The 20349-nt window shown below is 37.7% G+C and overlaps 2 long non-coding RNA genes across 10 annotated transcripts; one reads left to right on the top strand and one right to left on the bottom strand.

Moving 5' to 3' along the window:
• Positions 1-498: 498 nt before the first annotated feature.
• Positions 499-13120, top strand: LOC105666684. 8 transcript variants are annotated; one of them, XR_007227478.1, is made up of 6 exons: positions 499-893; positions 1841-2008; positions 3990-4079; positions 4154-4457; positions 4807-11527; positions 11639-13120. It is a non-coding gene; the product is annotated as an uncharacterized LOC105666684 (long non-coding RNA). The 8 variants fall into 8 exon arrangements; XR_007227477.1 differs by lacking the exons at positions 499-893; positions 1841-2008 and adding an exon at positions 3116-3743 and having other exon boundaries at positions 3889-4079; positions 4807-5983; positions 6448-11527; positions 11639-13119; XR_007227475.1 differs by lacking the exons at positions 499-893; positions 1841-2008 and adding an exon at positions 3116-3743 and having other exon boundaries at positions 3889-4079; positions 11639-12255; positions 12322-13118.
• LOC125386908 lies at positions 8226-20055 on the bottom strand. 2 transcript variants are annotated; one of them, XR_007227482.1, is made up of 3 exons: positions 19866-20055; positions 10522-11084; positions 8226-8330 (listed from the first exon to the last, which is right to left on the bottom strand). It is a non-coding gene; the product is annotated as an uncharacterized LOC125386908 (long non-coding RNA). The 2 variants fall into 2 exon arrangements; XR_007227483.1 differs by lacking the exon at positions 8226-8330 and adding an exon at positions 9994-10080.
• Positions 20056-20349: the final 294 nt, after the last annotated feature.

Genomic DNA, 20349 nt, shown 5'->3' on the forward strand with positions numbered 1-20349 from the left:
CAATTCTTTCCTTAACATATCAATTTCCAGTTAATAAAAATCAAACAGAAAAACGCAATTCACAAGTACGTAGCCATTTAGAATTAAATTTAATAATTTCCTGTGGCAAACCTAACCTAAAATGGATTTTAGGTCTCTTGTAACGTGGATAGGATCTCTTTTCCAGCTAACCGCGCATTAGATCGTCAAGAGGTGTGCCAGGTATCCAGGAAGCGCTCTAGAAACATGCACCCGATACCCAGCCACATAAGATATTGTTCTCCCGATGAAATTAATAGTGGCCGTAAGCCCCGCCGCGTAGCATTAATCCTCGCGGCATTAGTGACACTCTGAGGAACGAGAACTAGGTTGGAAGGGGTGCGCGGACGAAACTCGAGAGCTAGCTGATTCTCCGCAGAAGGGGACACGAATCTCTTCGTGTTAGAAGGTTCGAGGCAGCGGCTGGGGGCAGGATATTACGTTCGCGGACCGAAGGCGGAAGAGAACGAACGAAGAAGAAGAAAGAAAGGAAGAAGAAGAAGAAGAAGAAGGAGACAAGAGGTTGGTTGGGAAGAAGCAGGTCGAAGAGACTCTTCAGCTTGTCCACGAAAGGAAGATTTGTGCGGCTCTTCCACCCCCGACTGCCACCCCTTTCGCTGCACGGTCCGTGGATCTGAAATAAATGGTTATCGTGGATTACCCCCGGATGCTGACACGTCATAATGGCGGGGATTCGCCTTAACCCAGTGGCACGTCATTGGAGAACGATATTTCTTCATCTGTCGGTCATTACCGCGCGATTAATGCCTGGCGACGTTACAAAGCTTCCACGATTCGTGAACATAGCTCGAGGAGATCGTCTTTGGGAAATACGTGGTAGGATGGCGACACGTTTCAATTTGACTTTGGAACAGGTGAGTATCTTGTGACGACGTCGATTTCATTTGAATTGCGGCTAGTTGTTTAATATCTTTTATTAAAAATTTGTGTTACTATACTATCTATTCACTTTCATGTATTCGCGTATTTGGAATTGTAGTTTGTAGCAATAAGCAGGCAGAACACCGATATTTAATTTGTATCTCTTGGAAGAGAACGAAAGATCTAGATTATGTATTCAAAAGTGCAAAAGTTTATTATTACGAATATAGGTTAACTATGAATGCATAGCACGTTCCAAAAATAGATTTAATCTTATTTGATTTTCAGTTAGTTTTTCTTGGTTTATTCGTATTAATGGGAAACGTAGCAACCTTCTTATTACAGTAGCCCCTTCAATTATGCATTTGAAGAACGATGTTTTAGAAATTCATTTCTATCAGTTATGAAAGGTATTTAAATCTCACACGTAAGGTTAAACAGAACCAGTTCTATTATCACACTTTCATTTTTGAACGATATAACTACGATTCTTGCGTCACCCGATATCTACGAGAACATTCCAATATTACAGTTGGTACGCGATCAACCAAACAGATCGAACGATACACGATATTACGAATGGAAGGTGTAAGAGAGAATGGTACATTTATTGTTAGTTGCAAATGCGCGTCGTAGCGGCTGGCCGTCGAACTACAAAAAAGAGCAAGATCCAGTTGACTCGGTCGTAGTAGATATCCAGCCTGTAAACGTTTTTTTCCGCCGTGAGTACAAAGGTTAACGTACAACCCGGTAGTACCAGGAGAACGCCAGGGATCACGACAGCTGATGGGGACAGAGCTCGAGGGACGATCAATAATATAATACCCCGTCGCCCCGGGTACCACCATGCTATCGTACCATCGAATCCTGGGCCGGCTTTCATGTGCTCCGATCCGCTTATCGTTCGCCTTTTCGTGAACATGTTTCGTATTTTTTTCAGGACGACCGTGAACGCGATTGCTGACGCCCTTCCACGTCGTCGATGACGACGACAAGGAGTCGCTGTGGAAACGGTGGACACAGATGCTTTGAATCGCGATAAGGCGTACCGAGAATAATGACGACATGGTGGAAAGTAGGTCGGCTAATTTTGGAATCAAAAACCCTGGTAAGAATTTTTAAAGAAACGCTTTTCATGACTAGAAGTATCGCGATAGTTGTTGGATATGTGAATCCAAGAGCTCGTTTTGGAAAGCGATATTGTTGAATGGATGGTTAAAGAAGGAAGTTTTCGTGTTTTTATGCGTATAACTCCTATATTATAAAATATATATTGATGTAGTTTTAAGGTTGTAAAAGTTGGTAAGCTTTTCTTTTTAGCATGATCTTCACCGTAGGGGTGGCTCAATTTTAAACTGTGCTGCCATCTGATGGTTTCACATTTTATTTGATGTTTATTTGTTTGTTTATTTAGACATTTTACTTTGTTTATTTTTATGAAATCTATACGATTTATAAAAATTTACATCATGTTATAAAATTTACATTCTCAGGCATAGTTTAATTTAGTCCATATTTAAGAATTTCTGTATAGTTCCTTCTATCGGTAATGTCGAGATCTGCGATTCTCTAATGATTTACAGATTTCTGTCACACCATAGGAGGAAAGCGCAGAAATAGTTTCACAAATTTGCGGTAGGGATGGAAAAATTGTACTAACGTACTCTGTAGAAACAGCAAACAATTTCAATATTATTCATTTCCATCAAACTAGAAGAAAATATAATTTTTAATTGAAATTAATTATCGCTAAAAGATAGCTATTGGTTTAAACACTATTTATTTATCTTGTTATTTAGAGACGGGTAAATAAAGTAATTAGGACAGATCTTCTCGATATTTCGGGTGATACATTTATTTTTCATACATTACATTTACATATTCAATGTATATTGATTCATAAATATATAAATATATATCTAATTAATAAATTATATTACAGAATATATGTATCCTATCTAAACCTAATATCTATAAACAATTACGCATTTTAAGCCTACATACGACAATATATTTTGCCTGGCAGTTGGTTACATTTAGGATATAAAACCGTACTACAAGTCGAACAAGCTATATCGTTTATTCCTTCGCTCGAATGTACTATACATTGTTTGGAAGTAGCCGATGACTCGTTCCTAAAACTAAAATATCTTCTCATAGGATTGTTCAAAAAGCCCAAGCGCCAGATTTGTCCGAACGTGTGGTACCATGTAGTGTAATCTAAAGTCGCGTGGCATGTCATCCGTAAGATACCTGTAGAGACGAGCTTCTGATATTTACAATTCTACAAAAGCCCGGATCTACAGGGTAGATCACGAATGTGCCTATCTTATGCTCCCAACCTTTTCGGCCATTGTCTCCTCTAGGTAGCGAGATCTGTAACAGAGAAGCCCAGTTTTTATTCAAACGTCGAAAGAGGAGGATAGGGTTAGGTTTAGGTTAGAAGGCTGATTTCCATGAATCGCGGTAATCGATAGCAAACACGGTGTTGCCCATCGTTAAATAGCACTCTGAAAATTGTACATCGTATCCAGTCATTAAATTACCATTCACTGCCACAGGAACAGTTATCCTCGAGATTGAATACGAATCGAGCAATGGTTGCGATAACCAAGCGATAGTAATCGCGAATTAATTACATGATACCGATTGCAAAGTGATCAAGCGTGCAACGACACGTAGCTACGTATGAATAACCGTATGAGCATGACTATATAAAGCCGGCAGGGATTAGAAATTTCGTCCCGACTACCGAACCGTACGTGACGCCGGAAAACCTTCACTAAAATCGGACGTGACATCGCATGCATATCCGGAATACGACAGAAGGAAGTCGATGTATTGTACGTACGATACTGTCCTGTCCACGGTACAAATTATCCGATTTTGAACGCTTCGTTCGATGAATTCTACCGGGCTACGCTACCGTGATCGTAGCATAGTATAATATTAGGTTAGAAACTAAGTAATTGCGGATTTTGTCATTAGATGGTATTGACAATAATCACTTAGTTACTAACCTAATAGTACAAACGTTGATCGGCAAATAGAGGGCCAATGGTCGTGTTTCCTCCTCCATTAATTTCCAGAGACGTGAAAATAGAACATTAACAAGAGATCGGAATTGAATTGGTGGAATCAGAGTGGAAGAAACAGAGTGATAGCAGAACACGAATCAGGTACTTCGATTCTCATACGATATCGATATTAGAGAAGAAAATAGAACTTTTATTAATACGCAAAGCATTTACAGAATAATCAGTGACTAACCATTGGAAAATAAGAGGACACAAAATATTACATGCTTTTGATGGTTCGCGCGAGCAACAGGCGAGGCAATCAGCTCGCGTGTAACGCAGCTGTTCAACGACCGATTAAAGTGCATAAGCCAAAGACCTAGAAAGACTAGATTTCACGAAATTCTAACGAGCGACAATGAGACAGGCAGGCGTGCGATCCTTCGCGTTCGCAGAATCGAGGTCAAAGTATCGACATGCTGGGAATACTATTAGAAAAGTGAAACCATGAAAACGGACAACACGATCGCTGTAGCAAACGTGAGTAAATCGTTAAGAGACCCATGCACGTGCACGCCAGGCTCTCTGCTATTCCCCACCAAAATTCACATGCTAAATATCATGCAAGAAAATAGAATCGTGGAGATTGTAAAGCTCAGAAATACGAAACCAAGGTACGGCCGTTCATCCCTAACGTAATATCGAACACAAAATTAAAATACCACAGAATTAGCGAAATAGTTAGATAAGACAGGAAAAATGAAAATCTTGTAAAAATCATTCCTCAACTCACATCCCTGTTTAGCGTCACGCGTGCACATGCATCCTGGACCGGTAGGTGTTTGCGTGCGCGTGCACGACTCGTCTCACTGCTATGCACCACTTGCAGCCTGGCTCACAATAGCGAAGCAATTCGCGCGTTTTCCAGCGTGTAAAGAGCGCGCGAGTGGAAGCGCGGAAGGGCCAACGCCCTTCGAAACGAAACGCAGCGGCCGACTGTCCTTTTTGGCCCCGAGCGGAGAAGGCATTCGGCGACAAGCGCGAATCCTCGAGTCGCGGGGCGTCTCTCCCACGGTTGCCCGGCCGAAGCCAGGGGCATCCCCCGGATTCTGCGATGATTGGACCGCGCGCACCCTCGCCCCACTCGCGGCGAGGGGGATGCCACCGCACAGGGCCGTGGCCAGCAAACCAGGTGCCACAGGCAAAACCCCCGAAATCAGTATTGATATCGCATTATTCGACGCGCGCCCAACGTTTTTTCCCCCTGTGACGCGGATGTTACCGTGCGACTGGAAACGTTTGCTAGAGGCTGGATGGCTGTTGGAAAAATGGGGTGGGATCATTTGTGGGTGGGGGTAATTGGCTAGGGCAGATGATCGCTTGATTGTTGAGAGTAAAAGGGACAAATGAGACCTGAAATGTAATGGATAATGTTAGCTATAAGTTTCATTTGGCCTAGTACGAGAGATGAGATTAAAATAGATGATGTTTAGGTACTAGAAACAGAGCATTTTGTTTCATGAACAGCATGTACATAGGTTTGGATGTTCGAAGAGAGGACCAGTTCAGGTGTTTTATTGTGAATCGTTCACGGGGAATGTGTATGAGAAAAATGTAATGTTGTGAAGAGGATAGCCTCAGATGTTTGAAGAGAGATGCAGGTTTGCGCATCTTGTTACCATACAGTTATAATTTATTCGGTGTGCAATTAAAATGAGCCATGGTTTCACAACCGTATGATAGTCAATTTTATTTTATAAAGAGAATGTAAGTCTAGATATCTGATGAAAGTATATGTTTCAGGTTTACGGTTGTATGGAACAGGATCAGAGGTTGTATCGAGCGTTAAAGTGGAAATTTTTGGAAAATGAAAATTGAACGTTGCATGGATATGTAATTAAGAGTCAGCTGGTATCGTGTAACGATTAGGTGTACAGAATTTCTCCTATGAAATTCATGCATTGTATACGTGTGGCGTGAAGCAAGCTTATGTGGCTCTGTATTAAGAGAAAGGGACGCAGAACAATTTTATCGTTTACATGATAAATTGGCATCGGGGTACACTCGTATGTCATCGGCATTGCTAAACCATTGAGTTTCTCCGAACCGAGTGCTTGTCCTTTATTCGCAAATTTTACTCCATTATTCCATTTCCCCTTGCAATATTTAGATATATTAAGTTGTGACCTATGGAATGTCTGATTTGCACTGATTCATATCTCCATGAATCTTGAAAAGGATTCGTTTACACATGTAAACATTTAAAAAATTAATATCACATAAGAAATAGAAGATCTTCAACATTAAAATGACGCATAATGATACATTCACAAAGATAAAAATATTCATATGTTTAATAGGAAGATTCACTAAATTGGTACAGCAAAATTGAACGTTTCATACACAATGTTACAATTTCTGCTCTTCTAATTAATAAAACTAATTAATAAAATAATTATAGAAAAATGTAGTATGTAGAAGAAATATTTATACAAATTCGTATTTGCCCTGATTCTTGTATCAATTGCAGTTAACAAAACCGACATACGGAAATCATACAACGAGCACGACTACGAAAAGAAAAAGAAAGGAAGCAGAGGGAAGAAAGAAGTTGTAAGAAGTGGAAAGCATGGAAGAACGACGTAAGAGAATTTCTCGAAAGTTGTATCCAGTTAACGCTCGTGCGGAGCATAATCACGAGTGGATACAGCCCTGAGGTCGTTTCAGCTCGGTGGAGATCGTGCAGCCTCGGCTTCGAATCCCTGTCAACCGGATCACAGGCGAAAGGGAGAGGGTAAAAGGCAGGGGCCACCCTTCGTCTCATCATCTTTTCGCGCTCATAGCCGGGCATATCTGCTCGGAGCCAGGCCTGTGCTCTCCTCTTCTCGGAGGAATCGCCTGGAAAAGCTCCGTTTTCCCTCGACCTACCCTCTCCACCCTCGTGTCGCCACCCCCCACCCTCGCCAACAAAGTCTCCCAATAACGTTAGCCTGCTCCGTTCCTTCTCCGTTCTGGAGCGACGTATTGATCGTCTCTCTGCTCTCCTAAAGCCGCGACCGGAGGAGCCTGACATCCGCTGAGGGAAACGAAGAATGGAGAGAAAACGCATCTTCGGAGAGAGAGAGAAAGAGAGAGAGATGTGAGGGGGTGGCTTCGATGAAACTGGCTCTGTACAGGCGTATCTTTGTCGAAACTGCCAGCAGGGAAAAAATAGAGGACCCACACTGCCAATGGAAACGGTCACGTCGTCAAGTGGTGCGCGTGCAAAAAGACCAAGGCCATCTGATGGTCCGAGGGTGGCAGAGAGGATAGTTCACCAACAGGAGGAAGAATTTGAGGTTCGATTAAAGCGGAAAGTATGGAACTCTGCTGGGATTGCAAGCAGAAGAAATTTCTTCAGAAGAAATTTCAACAGAGATCTGGAAATGATTATCTCATTGAGGAGCAGCGCTCTGTTGATACATTTTTATTTTCAATCGATTTAGATTAACTTTTTCCTTGCTTCAATGCTGTGGGTATAAAAGAGAATTGCGAGAGTTCGTTTAACATCTGTTCAGTTGTTATTTCCTTCGACTAGATTCTACTGTTTTAGGAAATTTATATATATTTTCGTTCGCTTGATCTCTGCACTCTTCTAATTATACGTTAAACACGTTAAAACACGAGAATTCTCTTTTATTTCGCAAAATGGAAGCAAGATTGAAGTATAAAAATTGGAAAAATGGACTACCAGAATGAAAAATGTATAGATAAAGGTTAAAATGGCAGGAAAAATAACGTTCTAATGGTTTCTAGTAGCCTGGTATGAAAAATAGAAAAGAATTGCCGAAACGATGTTAAATTCAGGCAAAGTAATTTCCAGCAATCGATATCCATCATCAACTTAAACTCTTTTATCGGATGATCTCCATTAACCTTCTAATTAACACTGACTACCTTCCATAAATCACCCTGCAAGCTTTTCCATCATCGTACCTACTCGAATGAAAATAAAAATGTTACCTGCTACATGGCGACACGATACCATACTATAAATACAGTGGTAGACAGTGTGAATTGTCACAAATATTCGACGGATGGCGAAAAACAAGTGGCCGGGAACACGAAAGCCGATAAGCCTTGGGACGACTTAACTCGATAAATCGGCGACACGTCGTTCGCCACGGCGTAACTTCATCCTCGTATCATACGTCACTCAACCAACATTCTGCCTGTCGTCCTCTACTCACGTGCAATACGTCTTCTGCGAGTTTACCCACGTATCGTTGCTTGTGAGGCCTCCGTGACGAAGCTTCTCTCTTCTTCTCTTCCTAACTTCTTCCTTGCACACCGGAAACATCGAACACACATCTTTTTTATCTTCACATTGTTCCATCGTATTTGTTGGTCTTTTGACGAAGAGAAAAGCGTCTTCTGAAATATGACGAGTAGAACACGTCTTCTTTACTTTCCACGCAACAAGAATTAACGATTACAATGTTCCTATGTATTTGGTTTATAACACCCAGTTATATTCGTCACATGGATTGTAGTTTTCATTCCATAAAGATAAAATGAATTTGTAGCAAAATTTACTTTGAATTCTATTATATATTAGATTTTTGAAATAAGAGAATAAACAGCCAGTGGAATATCAAAACAATATAGAAATTGAAGGATTGAGTCTTCTGTTGTTTGTAAGTAACTTCACATTTGTAGCTAATTTTAAAACGTTTCAAACTAAATAACTAATTCCACAAAGATAAAACGTATTTGTAGCAAAGTTTACTTTGAATTCTATTACATATTAGATTTTTGAAATAAGAGAATAAACAGCCAGTGAAATAACAAAACAACAGAGAAATTGAAAGATTGAGTCTTCTGTTGTTTGTAAGTAACTTCACGTTTGTAGCTAATTTTAAAACGTTTCAAACTAAATAACTAATTCCACAAAGATAAAACGTATTTATAACAAAGTTTACTTTGAATTCTATTACATATTAGATTTTTGAAATAAGAGAATAAACAGCCAGTGTTTAGTGAAATAACAAAACAACATAGAAATTGAAGGATTGAGTCTTCTGTTGTTTGTAAGTAACTTCACGTTTATAGCTAATCTTAAAACGTTTCAAACTAAATAACTAATTCCACAAAGACAAAATGTATTTGTAGCAAAGTTTACTTTGAATTCTATTATATATTAGATTTTTGAAATAAGAGAATAAACAGCCAGTGGAATATTAAAACAACAGAGAAATTGAAGGATTGATGATTCTTCTGTTGTTTATAAGTAACTTCACGTTTGTAGCTAATTTTAAAACGTTTCAAGCTAAATAACTAATTCCACAAAGACAAAATATACTTGTAACAAAGTTTACTTTGAATTCTATTATATATTCCATTTTTTAGATAAGAGAGTAAACAGCCAGTGTTTAGTGAAATATCAATGAACAATACAAAAGGTGAAGAATTAAGTCTCAAGTCATCTGTTGTGTCTGTAAGTAACTTGTACCAATAAAAGTAATTATCATGGTGTACTTTATCTAACAAACTTCATGAAAAATGAGTACATATATTCTAAGATACAAGTAAAAGTAAATAAAATCTGGAATCTAATTTTGGTAAAGTTTGGTACAAAGAAGATGAAGAAATCCAAGGACACACTTGACACCTAATTGGAAGGATTAAATACAACAATTCTTTGGACTTGAAAATAATTTTAAGTAGACCTTGCAAAGCACGGTATTAATTACTAAAGTACAATCTATTTGATAGAAACCTTACATTCATTGTATCTATATTCGAAATGGAATGGAAAAAGTAACAAAGCAATTTTCGGCCGCCATGTTTCAGCGATGGCAGAGAAGAAACGTTAGCGCTCGGGTAGTGGATGCATCATACATTAAACGCGGCTTCGTTGAAATTACGATCGGTTTATGACCAACAAAAATATGTAGAACGAACGCACGTAGCACAGGGAAAATGTATCCCAAGCAGGGTCTCCCGCTCCCAGACGTCGTTTACGACCGACCCGTATCCGTGGTTAACACAGCGACTACATATTTATTGATTAATTCACGCCAACTCATCAGCATACAGCGCAATTTCGACGTGGCCGACAAATAGCGGAGGATGTTTCGTAGCATGAAAAGCCGAGGACAAAGATCGATAGCGTGCGTTCTGTCTGAGAAAAATAACATTTATTTTGCTTGCAATATACGTCAGTGATTAGGGCAACTATAGGATAATCGCTTATAGACAAAAATTAGTTATGCAATTTTGTTGAAGATATTCGAATTTTGTATATGAAATTTGATAGAGTTAGTCATAAAATGTTAGTCCTTTAAGGTATGAGAAAATTAAGAAGCAAATTGTCCTTACCTTATCAATTCTACAGCACTATATAAAATAGAAATATCGAATTTTAGAATTGTTCACTAATTATCTGAATTCTATAATTGTCTTAAAAGAAATTTAATTCGGTAAAAATGATACCTATAGAATATTAGAATTACCTAAGAGGTGAAAGAACTTGAAAGTGAATTCTCTTAAAGGATTCTTCTCTGTTAGATATTTTGAAAAAATATTACAAACTGTACGAGAAATATTCTAAAGTAAAATTTACCTGTCATCAAAGATTTTCGCAATTTTCTTCTTTCCAAGGTCCTGCGTATCAACCCCATGGAAATTTTTCTTGGAAGACTCTCCGACAGACTATGGCAACGCTGTTCGCTACCGAATTCCATTTTCTGTCACGAAGAAATCTTCGAATTTGATCAACGATTACGTAGATACAGGAAGAGAGAAGAAGGTCGTGCACGCTATTTCCGTCGATCTTCGCTCAAACACACGATGCTTGCAAGAGGTGCTGTCTTCGACTGGCATCGAGTATCGTATATCGTGGAATGCTTCAAGAAGGAAGGAACGTCCGGGCTCCGTGTGTTGAATAATAAATCCCGATCGCCGGTCGATTTCCTTTTCCATACACCGACCAACACCGCGATTCGCATTCGTGGCTCGCTGCCCTTTTGAATCTCGGATCGAGTACGCCATAAAAGAATCGGCTCGCTTCCCGTCGCCTGTGTTCTTCGCGATCGATGGGTCCGTTGCATGGATGGATTATGTCATCCACGGCATTTCGATCCACTATGGAATCTTCCTGTTGATCGACGATCAAAAGGGAGTGGCCTGGAAATTTCAGAGAACAATCTGTTAAATTATTTATTTGGCAGTTTAGGTGGATGAATTGTAGGAGTAGCATATGCTCAGAGTACGCCAGATCTCGATTTATAGGTGAAGTAGTGTTTTGAAATATTCATTTAGTCTACGATGAATTTTGGCAGTGAGATATGTGAAGAATTTTCTATGCTTTGTCGTGTATAGATGAAATTGCTTTTTGCAATTGTGATTGACAGAGAAGCTTCTGGACTTGGAGTAATTTCATCTTATTTCTTGTATTTGAAATGGTGGAATTATATGACTGAAAGAGTAGGGTGTATAGGATAGAAAGTTTGAATAAAATACAGTTTATAAAGTGATGCCAGCTACTTTAAAATGTAACTGTTACTTTGCCTAGAACTCTGCAATATTAAAAAGAAAGGAAGAGAAAGGAAGGGATAATTGTATTACCTGTAAGTTTTCTTTCAACATGAAGTTACTGAAAAATAATTTCCATATATTTCTAATATTGTCTTTTAATATGTTTCTGTGCTTAAGAATTTTCTATGCTTTGTCGTGTATAGATAAAGTTGCCTTTTGCGGTTGTGATTGACAGAGAAGCTTCTGGACTTGGAGTAATTTCATCTTATTTCTTTATATATTTAAATGGTAGATTATATTTAAAATGGTGGAATTATATGATTGAAAGAGTAGGCTGTATAGGATAGAAAGTTTGAATAAAATACAGTTTATAAAGTGATGCCAGCTACTTTAAAATGTAACTGTTACTTTGCCTAGAACTCTGCAATATTAAAAAGAAAGGAAGAGAAAGGAAGGGATAATTGTATTACCTGGAAGTTTTCTTTCAACATGAAGTTACTGAAAAATAATTTCCATATATTTCTAATATTTGTCTTTTGATATGTTTCTATGCTTAAGAATTTTCTATGCTTTGTCGTGTATAGATGAAATTGCTTTTTGCAGTTGTGATTGACAGAGAAGCTTCTGGAGTTGGAGTAATTTCATCTTATTTCTTGTATTTAAAATGGTGGAATTATATGATTGAAAGAGTAGGGTGTATAGGATAGAAAGTTTGAATAAAACAGAGTTTATAAAGTGATACCTTAAAATGTAACTGTTTGAGTAGAACTCTGCAATATTAAAAAGAAAGGAAGAGAAATGAAGCGAATAAGCATTAACTGTAAGTTTTCTTTTAACATGAAGTTACTATAATATTGTCTTCTAATATTACAATAATCAAATTCAGAATTAAGATACAACTGGCAGGAACATCCCTGAAAATGTACTCATAGCCAACTAAGACAAACAATTTTTAAATTTAAGAAGAAAAATTTCATAACAAAAGGCGTAGATGTATGAAAGAAAGAAGAAGAAGGAAGATTGCTGAAATATTGAAAGAACAGACACTTTATTCGGTTCACGGCAAAAATTCCCTGAAACTCCATAATAAACGTGCAACGCCCTAAAACGCGATATCCAGACGGAAAAGGAGAAATCGAGCTCTCAGCCGATAATTTAACGGAGCAAACAAATTGCACGCGGGCAGCTTCGAATAAAACACAAGTCGGTTGCAGCGGAAGCTTAAACGACTGGGCTAATGTTATTGAGATGAATCCGAAAGCCAGATGGGCGGGTTAGAATCCCCCTCCACTGCAGACAAGGAATCGCGATGCCGGGCATTTCCAAGCAAAATTTTACCTTCCACTCTGGTCGTTCTATTCGTTTGAAAAATGCCCTCCGTCGAGAATTCAATTGCGCCTCTGCAAACGTACATTATACTAACTGCAGCCTGATTAACCACGTCCTTATCGATGTTTTCATTCGACAATTCTTAAGACACCGATAGATAGACATCTTCAAACGAGCATACCTATATCGTTTATAATGATTGGAAAATGTATTTGCATATCATAATATATTTAGTATTGATATTAATATTATATTAGGATTTTTATTAGTATCTATTTATTATAATTAGCATGTATTACAGTATTTATATCAGTATTTATTATAACATTTTATAACGTACTGATTAATTAACAGGGTTGATTTCTATTAATCAATTAATAATTAATTAGACAGATACATGAAATTTCATGTAGTTTAAGGTATATATTTATTATAATTAGTATGTATTATAGTATTTATATCAGTATTTATTATAACATTTTATAACTTGGTTTTTATTACTCAATAAATAATTAATTAGACACAAGTACATGAAATTTCGCGAAATTTAAGATCACTGTCAGATGACTACAAAAATTGGATAATTTGAAAATGAAATACATAAGGTGTGTGTAATACCTTTTGTAACTACTGGTACTTTTATGGGAAATTTTGAAAAAATTTGTATGGTCATAGATACAGGGTTTTGGTAGTTGCAGTAGCATCAACCAAAGATATTATACTGAATTTAACGTTAATTTCTTGCAACAGGGCTCGGTAAATGTTACAATAGCTCCTAATTGCCTTCCTGGCGGTTTTATGGATGCCCTTGAATAAATACAAGCTCTTTAACAGTTAGGTTTAATTCGTTCAATTTTCACCTTTTACGAGCACCTAGTATCCTAGCCTTTTGTAATTAGATTAGATTGGTTAACTAACATTAACAACCCAAGCGGAATTTTAATTTCCTCTCTGTTACAAATTTTTAGTTCATAGAAACAACTTTCTGAAAAGTGGTATATAAGTAACAAACAGTAAACGTTTTAGCCAGTTTTAACAGCAAAGGATTCTTTACAAGTAAATAAGTCTACTTACTACAGAAATAAACATTGTTCCAACAGACTATAATATTCAACAAAGGTGTCAAGCAACCATTGGAAACGATTTTATTAAATTACTTCAATAGTTATTTACACTGACAGCCATAGATAGCGACACACCTACTTAAATAATAACAACCATAGCAAATTTTAATGTTTACATTGCACACAAATAATTAAATGAACTTGTGATGAAACAATTATGAGATAAAACACACAGCCATAGATACAGAAGCACCTACTTAAGTAATAACAACTATACCAAATTTTAATATTCACATTACACACAAATAACTAAATGAACTGACGATGAAAGAATTATGAAACAAAATCAGTAGAATCATCCACTTTGTACAACATATCACATCCTATGCAAACGCAATACCTGCATATCCCAATACTAACGGTGTGCATCAAATAAAATCACGAAAACTCTACATGCAAACATTTACAGCATCCATTTGGACGTGGAAGGAAAAGTTCGAAAAACACACTTCATCAATCGGAACAAACAAGCGAAATCCAACCCAAACCAGCTTCCGTCACGCTCACATCTGGATATCGAGTACTTTTTCCGTGCACAGCTGACCGGTTAATCCGAATTTCCGCGTGCGAGCGTTCGCGAGGAGAGTTGCATTAAGCGAGACCATAAATCATGGTCGCCCAGAAGAATGGAGGGAAGTTGGAATCTGAGTGACGTCTAGTCAGAGAGCTCCTTGTCGTCGTTCCCGGTGTCCAAGTGTTCGCCGACGGTTACGAAGAGGAGGGTTTACAGGGAAACGCGGAGGGTTCCTTCGAGGACGTTGACGCGGGTCTCGCGGGGCATTTTTGCGGACGAAAGGTCCACCCTATCTGAAAGCCGACGTAACAGGAGATTCCGCTTTTCCACCGACCTTCCCATTTTATCCTTTGTCCTTCATTTTTCCCTGTTTTCCCCTTCCCACCCTCTATGTTGGCGTCCCTTATTTCGCGGCCTCGAATCGAGAACCTAATATCGCGCGACAGACGTTCAAACTGGTGGAGATAGCGAGCGTACGCCAGGAAATCTCTTTACGTTCGAGGAATCAAGAGAAAGAAAAAGATTTTTCAGGGTAAACGATTTGTAAGGCGCCGAGGATAAGGCGTGAGGCGAATGTTGGAATATTCTATTATTGTAGATTTTATGTTTGAACATTGGGAAACGTATTGCCTGAGGATACTTTGGGAACTCGGAAATTCTGGAATTTTGATGTTTAGGAATTGCGAAAATTCCTACACTCGGTGGTTGAAAATTGGGAAAATCTACGAATATGACGTTTCCAGACTTTGGAAGTTTGGAGATTTGGAGGTTGGAAATTTCAAACACTTGACAACTTGACAATTGGAAATTTCGAAATTTGTATTTTTCATTGTGGTGAATTTCGGCAGTTCGAAAATTTGTTTGGAGATTTGGAGGTTAGAAATTTCAAACACTTGACAACTTGACTTGACTTGATAATTGAAAATTTCGAAATTTGAATTTCGGCAGTTCGAAAATTTGTTTGGAGATTTGGACGTTGGAAATTTCAAAGACTTGACAATTGGAAATTTCGAAATTTGAAATTTTCACTGTGGGGAATTTCGGCAGTTTGAAAATTTGTTTGGAGATTTGGAAGTTAGAAATTTCAAATACTTGACAATTGGAAATTTCGAAATTTGAAATTTTCACTGTGGGGAATTTCGGCAGTTTGAAAATTTGTTTGGAGATTTGGAGGTTGGAAATTTCAAACACTTGACAATTTGACAATTGGAAATTTCGAAATTTGAATTTTTCATTGTGGTGAATTTCGGCAGTTCGAAAATTTGTTTGGAGATTTGAAGCTTGGAAATTTCAAACACTTGACAACTTGACTTGACAATTGGAAATTTCGAAATTTGAATTTCGGCAGTTCGAAAATTTGTTTGGAGATTTGGAGGTTGGAAATTTCAAACACTTGACAATTGGAAATTTCGAAATTTGAAATTTTCACTGTGGGGAATTTCGGCAGTTTGAAAATTTGTTTGGAGATTTGGAAGTTAGAAATTTCAAATACTTGACAACTTGACAATTGAAAATTTCGAAATTTGAAATTTTCATTGAAATTTCCACAGTTCGAAAATTTGTTTGGAGATTTGAAGCTTCGAAATTTCAAACACTTGACAACTTGACTTGACTTGACAATTGGAAATTTCGAAATTTGAAATTTTCATTGGAATTTCCACAGTTCGAAAATTTGTTTGGAGATTTGAAGCTTGGAAATTTCAAACACTTGACAACTTGACTTGACTTGATAATTGAAAATTTCGAAATTTGAATTTCGGCAGTTCGAAAATTTGTTTGGAGATTTGGAGGTTAGAAATTTCAAACACTTGACAATTGGAAATTTCGAAATTTGAAATTTTCACTGTGGGGAATTTCGGCAGTTTGAAAATTTGTTTGGAGATTTGGAAGTTAGAAATTTCAAATACTTGATAACTTGACAATTGAAAATTTCGAAATTTGAAATTTTCATTGAAATTTCCACAGTTCGAAAATTTGTTTGGAGATTTGAAGCTTCGAAATTTCAAACACTTGACAACTTGACTTGACTTGACAATTGGAAATTTCGAAATTTGAAATTTTCACTGGAATTTCCAGTTCGAAAATTTGTTATCTAAAAAATTCAAGAATTTGATAGCTAATAAATTAAACAATTTCCTCGCTAGTCTGTTAAAAGATTTATGGAATCCACAGTTTAAAATTAAAATTCCTCCAATTTTCTAAATTATCTTCCATTTATTTCGTAATTAATAATCTTCCGATTAACATCACACGGTACACGTATTTGCCGATAGATAACCGAGATAATCAATCTATTAAAATTCTTCCGATAGTTTCAAAATATAGAAACCGTAAACTCGAGGAAGATCTAAAAACAAAGTTCATTTCCATCGGTGGAAGTATCTCTATCGGTAAAAATGATCTCGTTCAGACACGGCAAGGGCAACAATATTGAGGCTCGATAATACTTGCTGCTAGACGCGGGGGTATAACGGAAGAAGACAATCATTTGTCAGGCTGAAGTGGACGCGAATGCGAACACGTTATCGCGGCTTTCTCCTGGTAATCTATCGCGTGTTCTTTAACAGAAAGAGATTTCTAGCGAAACGAAACTGACAATACGAATTCGTGTAGCATCAGCCGGGAAAGATTTCTGAAAGACGATGAATTTTTTACTGGGCGTGTCTCTCTAGTACATTTATCATATCTTGATACGACAAATAAATATCGAAAAAAACTGTAGCTTTTCTATCCTTATCCATAATTCTGTGAGATATTTTTCAATAATATTTATTTATTTATTTCTGTATATCTTCGATTAGTACGAAGATTGTTTACAAATCGGAACGATTTACAAACGATCCAATCTTACAGCTTGTTTATATCAGCTTGGAAACTAATTTAATAAAACCTATTCACGCGGAAAGTTTGAGAGTGTGGGTGGCGTGTGATTTTAATTAAAAAACTGGATGTTCGTCCTGGGACGACGCGGCGGAGTCGAGAGAGGGGGAAATATCTGTTTCGCCACACCGTTGCCAGGTCTCTCAATGTTTCAAATTAAACCCAGCAATAATTTCTAATAAGCATCCACCACGAAGAGCTTCGAATTCTTCATTAAAATTCTTTCAGAAATAGGAAAATCCAGAAAATAGAAACAAAATAATGTACGTTCATTTTGCTTTCTCAAACAAACACGAAATCGAATATTCATCAACCGAGATCGGCTAGCACGATCTATAAGTCAGCCTAAAATTATTGGAATCTCGAGATGCCTAGGATAAAAAAACGAGCAGTTCGTTTAACTGGCCACTCCATCCCCAACGAATTTATTTATCCAACCGGTTAAAGAGACGAACAGAAAGCGCGACACGTACGCGTTAAAAATAACTTTCATCGAACAACCTCTATTTCTCAGCACGAAAAAGAAAAAAAAAGAAACGAAGAAATCTGTGACAGTACTAAAAATGGCAAAAAATAGGTTAATTTCACTCATAGAAAGAAGCTTGCTTGGTCGTTCGATTTTCGACAAGCATTCGAGAATCGTCGACATGGTGCTGCACTCTGTGCCACCGACAAATTCATTTATCCTAACCTGCTTGCAAAAAGGATAAATAAAAACCGCGATATATCTCGTACATATCTAGCCACTCCCTGTTATTTACATATTCTTTACATATCTGGACAGACGTATATGCGATCCACGTAGCGGGACGCAAGTCTACGTTTCTATGTGCGTTTATACACACACAGGAAATGTGTGTACATCGTAGAGTATACATAGGGAGATATATATATATATACAGATAGATATGTAGCTGTGAAGGTACACGAATACAGAAGAGGCAGGTTTCTGTAAGTAGCTAAGCAGAAAGTGTACATAGGTATAGGCGGAGACGAGGGGTTGGCAGGCAGTCCAAAGCATCGAAAGGGGGTTGGAACGTGGTGGCAGTTGGTGGAAAAAGGGGAAGGGGAAGTTGCGATTCCATCTGCCAGCCTGTCATTCTGATACTACGTAGAATGTCGGCTGTTGGCGGAGACGATCAATACATTGCAATCTATATAAAATGGCTGCAGTATCTGGAGCGTCGTGAATAAAACGCGGCTGTTCTATCTTGCTCTTTCACCCTCCCCCTCTCTTTCACTCTTCCTATCTCTCTTCATTTCGTCGTCATCGAAACGAAAACCTACATATCCGCACAGTGTCTTGGGTATCGAGCGATTTTTTTCCCTTTCTTCGCGAGCAAAAGGAGTTTCGAAAGAAGTGGAATCTGAAGATAATGTTCCTTTCTTTCTTGTATTTTCTCGTATTTTAATTCCGAATGGAAATCATATGCGATTGAGATTATGAATTTTGTCTAATCTTAGTTACGTATATTCGAGAGACAGTCTTAATGCACGATAAGTAACGATTTAGAATTTTATTTATAAACGAGAAATAATTTAACAAAGAATATAATAAATGTCGATGATAGTGATAGCAAAGGGAATGTATAATAAATGGTTAGTAACTGTTTTATGAATCAAGCGACTAAAATAGAGAGGAAATCTTTGAGAAAGAGTTTTGATAAGAACTGTACAGAGACGTAACCTTTCGATTACGTGCAAAGGGATGGCAGCGTCTCTCTTCGTGGATTTTTTCTTTATGTAGATGCGAAAGAAACGAATTAAGAATGAAAAATAATTGATCGTTCTGATGGACAATTGTTAGAATAAAAACATGCAGAATATTTAAAATGAAATATGAAGTTTCCGTATTAACGCTTTTGTTACGGAAAGACGTAGAAAAAAGGAAGCACGCGATGTGAATCAACATCGTGGCTCCACCTCGCAGATCCTTGGAGATTTAATACCGTTCGAGAGGTCACCGATAGGTGGTGTCAGCCATGTTATTTGTCTGTTTCACTTGGCGATTTTAGACGAATAAAAAATTGACAGGATAGGATAAAAATATTTTCATCTCGTCTTTTAACTACCCCGGAGGACGATACAAAAATTATTTACTTTTTCTGGAACGCTCTATATGTGATTTTTAATTCAGGGAAAAATATTTCATTAGTTCAGTCGATTATACTCGTCGATAATAAACGAAAGTAACGAATCTGTCAAATCAAACTATTTATATAAACAAATCAAATTACTTATATATGCGCGTTTATTAAACTCTGGTATTTATCCAACAATTATAGCAATGAAACTTTAATTAATCGATTACGCTAACAGCCGAATATTTTCAGGAAATTTAGAAGCGCTGCGATCAGTACGTGCCATCGATCAAACATTTACGCCATGATTAAGAGAAAAAACAAGCAATTATAAACATCTATCAAACCGACTATCAAATACCAATATACAGCGATACACTTCATTTCATTCGAAACAAACAAATTACGGTATCGACGGTACATAACTAAGAACGCAGAACGTTAATTTCTCTTTTAATGATATTTTTACATTGCCATATATAATCCATGTTGTAGTACTTACTTTGATAATGGAAAAAGTGGAAGGATCCATTCGACATGCACGTTGTTGCATTCGCGTGTGGCGGCGACACCGAGCAATCTAAGGGCGATTCGCACGGTGCGACGGGAGCAACGACTCGCGATTAACGGCGAGTTTGGTTGAGCCAAGAGAAAGCAAGGAAATCCACGGCCACGAAAGAAACGAGACTCGAGAGTCGATGGACCGACTGCACGGGGTCCAGGTCGACGTAGAACTAACCCGGGTTTCGGGCAATAAAGGGGATCATTTTGAATCTGTGTGCTGAAATTTATGGTCCCCCACCAGCCTATGCCTGACTATAGGGCCGCGCAGTAAAGGACGGCTATTAATTTTACGTTTGTCGTGGCGAACGATTCCAGCTCCGAAGGACTTCTCTCTTCCACTGCCAAAAGATTGAACGTTCCAACAAATGTAAATTTAAGCATCGTTGCCGGGAAAAGTTCCACTGAAACTTAATATAATCATC

Source organism: Bombus terrestris, chromosome 18 (assembly GCF_910591885.1).
Source record: "Bombus terrestris chromosome 18, iyBomTerr1.2, whole genome shotgun sequence".
In the NCBI taxonomy this organism is placed as follows: Eukaryota; Metazoa; Arthropoda; class Insecta; order Hymenoptera; family Apidae; genus Bombus; species Bombus terrestris.